The sequence below is a fragment of the Rana temporaria genome, chromosome 6, assembly GCF_905171775.1.
Source record: "Rana temporaria chromosome 6, aRanTem1.1, whole genome shotgun sequence".
Taxonomy (NCBI): domain Eukaryota; kingdom Metazoa; phylum Chordata; class Amphibia; order Anura; family Ranidae; genus Rana; species Rana temporaria.
The window spans coordinates 103,078,911-103,085,484 of record NC_053494.1 but is presented as its reverse complement, the minus strand read 5'-3'; positions in this window follow the sequence as shown (position 1 = coordinate 103,085,484).

Here is a 6,574-nt window from a genome sequence, read left to right as displayed (position 1 = left end):
CTAACTTTAGGCTGGCGTAGCGTATCTCATATACGCTACGCCGCAAGTTAGAGAGGCAAGTACAGTATTCACAAACAACTTGCGTCCTAAGTTACGGCGGCGTAGTGTAAATGTGCCGGTGTAAGCGCGCCTAATTCAAATGTGGAAGAGGTGGGCGTGTTTTATGTAAATTAAGCATGCCCCCACGTAAATGACGTTTTTGAACGAACGGCGCATGCGCCGTCCGTGGACGTAACCCAGTGCGCATGCTCCAAATTACGCCGCAAAGACTCATTGGTTTCGACGTGAACGTAAATTACGGCCAGCCCCATTCATGGACGACTTACACAAACGACGTAAAATTTTAAAAATTGGACGCGGTTCCGACGTCCATACTTAACATTGGCTGTGCCATCTTTTCGGTGGATTATCTTTACGCCTGAAAATGCCTTACGTAAACGGCGTATCTTTACTTACGTTCGTGAATAGGCATATCTCGCTGATTTACGTATTCTAGGCGTAAATCAGCGTACACGCCCCTAGCGGCCAGCGTAAATAGACAGCTAAGATACGACGGCGTCGACGGTCATATCTTAGCAACATTTAAGTGTATCTCAATTTGAGAATATGCTTAAATATACGACGGCGCAGATTCGGAGTTACGACGGCGTATCTACTGATACGCCGTCGTATCTCTACCTGAATCTGGCTATATGCCTCTAAAGTCTGACCCAATTGGTGACTCGTTTGAGCACCATTTTTTTGTTTCCCCTCTATTAAATACGGATGTGTCAATTTGAGTGCATTCCTTGCTTATTTGTCAAAAAGGAAATGTCCTGAAGACTGGGTGATGCTTCTGCTTCTGGAGGCAAAACAGTTTCCTGACAGGACACAAATCTTTATCTTCCACATTGACCATTCACAAGTATTTCTAATCTTCTAGAATATTTTAAGGTCATATTGAAGACCTCATATTTTCTCAATTACATTATGACAGAAGCCTTGCTCAGCTCTCTGACTTTTTTTCACCACAGCTTTTATTTAACTGAACACAACATGGAACAGTTGCTCATTTTATCCATATTTCCCTGCTGGCTCATGTTCCAATCCTATTCCACTTGTGCCAGATGTAGTATACCAATAGGCACCACCAGGAAAACAAATCTTGCAAATTACTGAGCAACCTATTATGAGAACAATTAACAATCTGTCATAAAAACAGCTTCTTAACTAATGAATAACTAAATCCTAGATAATGTGCAGTCACTGTATCATAATGAGAGAGCAGGAAATAAAGTCTGAGGTTATCCAGACAAAAGATGTAGGATTATCATATTTAACAAGTTAAAAAGCAAACGTGGTATTCAGCCATACAAAGGTAAAATATTATTTATGGGTGGAGTTTGTTAATCATACACCAACATGTCAAACCCAGAGCGACGTGCTGACATCAGCGCGATTCTTGAATCCCAAAAGGACGGGTTGCTGTGTTCTAACCAGCCGGCTTGTTTGTTTCAAATGCGAATACATGTTCTTCTTGCTGTAAGTGCAAACTTTTATTCTCCAAATACAGTTTTTAAGGATTTTTATAGTATAGCGACCTTTTTGTATTATGGGGATCTCCTGTAATATCGCCACCTGGATGGTGGGGCCACATGCTCAAGAGGTTCCTTGGATGTTTAACCAGTTGAGATCCGCGCTTTGGTCGAAAGACGTCCACAGCGCGGCTCTCAACTGCCGGGTGGACGTCCCTGGACGTCCTGCTGTTGTTGTTCCCCGTGCGCGCCGCTGGGGGCGCGCAGCGGGGAAACAACGTGCCCGGCGCATCGCTCGGGAGCCGATGCGAGTGCCTGGCGACCGCGATGTCCGCTAGACACTCGCGATCGTCGGTAACACAGCAGGACGTGGAGCTCTGTGTGTAAACACAGAGCTCCACGTGCTGTGAGGGAGAGAGGAGACCGATGCTGTGTCTCTTTACATAGAGACACAGCATCGGTCACCTCCCCCAGTCAGTCCCCTCCCCCCACACAGTAAGAACACAATGAGGGAATACATTTAACCCCTTCCTCACCTCCTAGTGTTAACCCCTTCACTGCCAGTCACATTTATACAGTAATTAGTGCATTTTTATAGCACTGATCGCTGTATAAATGTGAATGGTCCCAAAATTGTGTCAAAAGTGTCCGATACGTCCGTCGCAATATCGCAGCCCTGACAAAAAAATCGCAAATCGCTGTCATTACTAGTAAAAAAAAAAACATAAATCTATCCCCCATTTCGTAGGCACTATAACTTTTGCGCAAACCAGTCGCTTATTGCGATTATTTTTTTTTTTTACAAAAATACGTCGAAAAATACGGCCTTAACTGAGAAAAAAAAAAGTTTTTTTTAAAAAAAAAATGGGATATTTATTATAGCAACAAGTAAAAAAAAAAAAAAATTTTTTTAAATTGTCGCTCTTTTTTTGTTTATAGCGCAAAAAATAAAAACCGCAGAGGTGATCAAATACCACCAAAATAAAGCTCTATTTGTGGGGAAAAAAGGACACCAATTTTGTTCGGGAGCCACGTCGCACGACCGCGCAATTGTCAGTTAAAGCGACGCAGTGCCAGAAGCTGAAATTTCGCCTGGAAACGAAGGGGGTTTATGTGCCCAGTAAGCAAGTGGTTAAAGGCCCTGGCTGGGTTTAGAGCCACAAGTGTCACTGACCTTCCGTGATAGGTCTGTGCAAGCTGGAAAGCGAGTACTTTGCTTATGGTTGAGGTGATAGTCGAAGGATCACTTAATTAAAGGTGGTTGATGGTGTAGATGCTGTCAAAGAACCTTTTTTTCATCACATTGGGACTTTATCTTAATCTCTGGTGTTTGATTCAATATAATTTTTACCACAACTCTGTATATGAATGTCTATTTGAATATAGGACTCTTAGGGGAATCCTGGACTAAGACATCCCACACTTGAATGTCTTTGGGATAGGTATGTTGGCAGGTATAAGGGCCCCCTTAATTTCTGCCCTCCTCTTTTAGTGATGACATGGGTGGAGCCAGTGCCTATATAATTTAAAAAGAATAAATCCGTGCCAATTATCTAAAAGTGATTAATTCAATTAAATTATTAAGCTGCTCCTCTAATAGTAAAAAATAGAATTCTTACTACGAAGTGATAAGTGAAAAAGGAGGGCGCTAGAAAGTGATTATAAAAAACACTCATAAATATTAAATATGCTAAAGTGAGAAAAATACAAATCATAAAATTCTCCCAAGTGGATAAACCAGTGATATACAATTAGTGGTAATAAATCTTTAAAATAAATCACCAAAAAGTATTGCACACATAATATAAGTCCATAAAGAAAGTGTTCGACTCTTTCTAAGGAAAAATATACAAAGCAAAAAAGATAAAAAATTGTCCCAATTGAAAATTGCGCAGCCTGGTCACGCGTACTCCCTACGTCACATCCGGCAATCTGGCTTGAGCTTCCGACTGGTGGAATGCACGCCGTCGAGGAAGTGGAGGAACCACAAGTGCTTTTCCTTACGAGTCTGCAGCCCCAGTGCCCGGTTGGGCACCTTTTAATGTAAGCGGCCATTTGGCCTTTTTTGTTCTGTAATTTTATCATTTTATTAAATGGTTTGCACTATGGAAGTTTGGGCTTTTTCATTCCATGTTCCATCTCTTTAACGGAGGTCTTGAGCCAATACCCACATCTCCCGTTTATGGCCAAGTGTGCAGGCATGCTCCTGCTAAGCGCATGAGATCTTTTTCTAATCAAAAAGATCCATTAAGTCTGGTAAGCACATTCCCCTTCTGTGCACTTTGGGTGTCTTATCCTTGCGTATGGTGAAGGAACAAGTTTGCACTGTCTGGACAACAATCATTTTACAGCAAGATTTTGTTTTCTGTTGGTGGATGGATTTTGGAAATTAATCACATTATTTGTTTTTTTTTTCAATTGGGACAATTTTTGATCTTTTTTGCTTTGTATATTTTTCCTTAAAAGAGTCAAACACTTTCTTTATGGACTTTATATTATGTGTGCAATACTTTTTGGTGATTTATTTTAATGATTTATTACCACTAATTGTATATCACTGGTTTATCCACTTGGGAGAATTTTATGATTTGTATTTTTTTCACTTTAGTATATTTAATATTTATGAGTGGTTTTTATAATCACTTTCTAGCGCCCTCCTTTTTCACTTAGTGCCTATATAATACCAGCTTTTGGTGGGGCCCAGGTAGAACAGGGCATGGCAAAAGGATAATGTTGGTGGTTTGACAGGATGTAATTTTGAGCTGAGGGTGGCACAAAAGCCCTGTGCTGGATTGAACTCCCAGGGAAAGTGAGTCAGAACACATTGGGAGCAGATGGAGTGGACTTGTCTACCCGTGACCTTCCTCTGCGGGTCCATAGGTTGGTGCACATGGTCTTGGAGCCTGTGTAAAAGTCCTCTAGCTCAGGGGTAGGCAACCTTGTCCCTTCAACTGTGGTGAAACTACAAATCCCTTCAAGTCTCTGCCTCTAGGAGCTATTCCTGTGATTGTCAGGGTCTTGCAATGTCTCATGGGACTTGTAGTTTCAAAACAGCTGGAGGGCCAATGTTGCCTACCCCTGCTCTAGCCTATGCTGAAATAGACATCCTGGGAACTAGTAATATTGAGGAGTGTGCCCAGCTGGACAGGACTACAGTGAGGACATCTGAAGAGTAGGCGCTATGCTAATGGGTAAATCTTACCACTATATACTATTGGAGAGCTGTCCCTTCTTTGTTGTGCTTCTGAGAAAAGGGAGAAAGAGAAGATGGCTTTAAATGTGTAATTGAGCTCTGCATTGATACAGACTGCTACAGGATAAATGTGTAATGCAAATGGTGTTCTGCAATAAACATCCTATCAATATGTTAATGTAATAATTAGAAAAGTAATAATCACAGTAAAGTGCTGGAAACACATAAAAGAGTGGACATTCCTTTATTTCAATATGGGGACTACGACCGCACATGTTGTGAGTGGGTCTGAGGCTTAAGAAATGTGTCCAAGATGGTAGATTCAAAGGCAGGTATGTGGGGTCTCTATCCAAGAAACAGTAGGGTGGGATCTGTGACATCATGACACCAATTGCTTTCCAATCCAGGTGCCCTACAAGTGGTCAACGTTGATTGAATTTTAAAACTCAAGCTAGTAAACCAGGTTTTCCTGAATTTTTCATCTTGGTGCCTTAGGCAAGACATTCTATCTAATCCATTAGTGCTCAGCTGAAAGGAAGAGCACCAGGGGAGTATCCAAAGGTGTATAAAATAAGCTAAACTGATAAAAGTGTACAATTAAACCTTGGATTGCAAGCATAATTCGTTCTGGAAGCATGCTTGTAATCCAAAGCACTTGTATATCAAAGCAAGTTTCCCCATAAGAAATAATGGAAACTCAAATGATTCGTTCCACAAACATTTATTCATAAGTGCTTCAGTTTATAGTCCAAAAAATACTGTATTATAGCAATGAGATGTTGTTTAACCATAAATAGTCCATCCACAAATGGAAGCCTCCACAAGGGGATTAGAAGCAAAATCCAGCAGGAACTATAGGGCCAAATCCACAAAAGAGATACACAGGCGGAACTGCTGTTCAGCCTGCCTATCTCTGTGCCTAACTTTGGAAACGATCCTCAAAAGGATGTTTCCAAAGTTAGGCAGAAGATCTGACATCTGTAAGACACTTACACTGTCAGATCTTAAGATGCAGTACCGCATCCGCCGCTGGGGGCATTTCGAGTCGAAATGCCGCCTAGCGTATGCAAATGAGTACTTAAGCAGATCCACAAAGCTTTTAAGCTTTGTGTTTTCTGCGTAAGTTACGATTTGCTTGCGCAAAATTAGGGCTGGTTTTACAATGTGTAAAGTTAGTACACCATGTAAAACCAGACCTTTTTTTCGATCGCCCTTTTTTTTAAAAAATTTTGAGGTTTTTTTCCCGGCGCGTAACTTTTTTTTAACCCGTCGCAACTTTATTGTCCCGTTGCAATCCACAAAGCCCCGCGTAAATTACGTTCGCGCGCTGCCCGTCGGAAAAAATGACGTCACACGCATGCGCAGTACGTCCGGTGCGGGAGCGCGCCTAATTTAAATGGGAATCGCCCATTTTAATTAGGAACGCCTTAGGCTGCACGGAGTTAAGTTGCACTGCCGCAATTTTCCGGGTAAGTGCTTTGAGGATCGCTACCTAAATTCGGAGAATTGCGGCCGTGTAACTTAACTCTGAAAAGTTAAGTTAGGCAGCTTTTCTGTGGATTTGGCCCATAGAGTATAAAAGAGAAGAGAGGCGCCTGTAAGTGTAGCAATATGGTTACATTTAATGAAGGTACAACATTTAGCAACTTGATGATTAACCACTTCCTTACCGCCTCATTGGAAAATGACGGCAGCAGGAACCCCTTTACGATCCGGGTGGACGTCATATGACGTCCACCCCTTCTCGCCGCTACTGCGGGCTCCTGGCAGTCCGCAGAGCGGAGATCGGTGACGCGGCGAGTCCCTCGGAGACAGCCCGTCCCCGATCGAGACACAAAGAAAAAAAAAAAAGCTTTTACCACGTGAC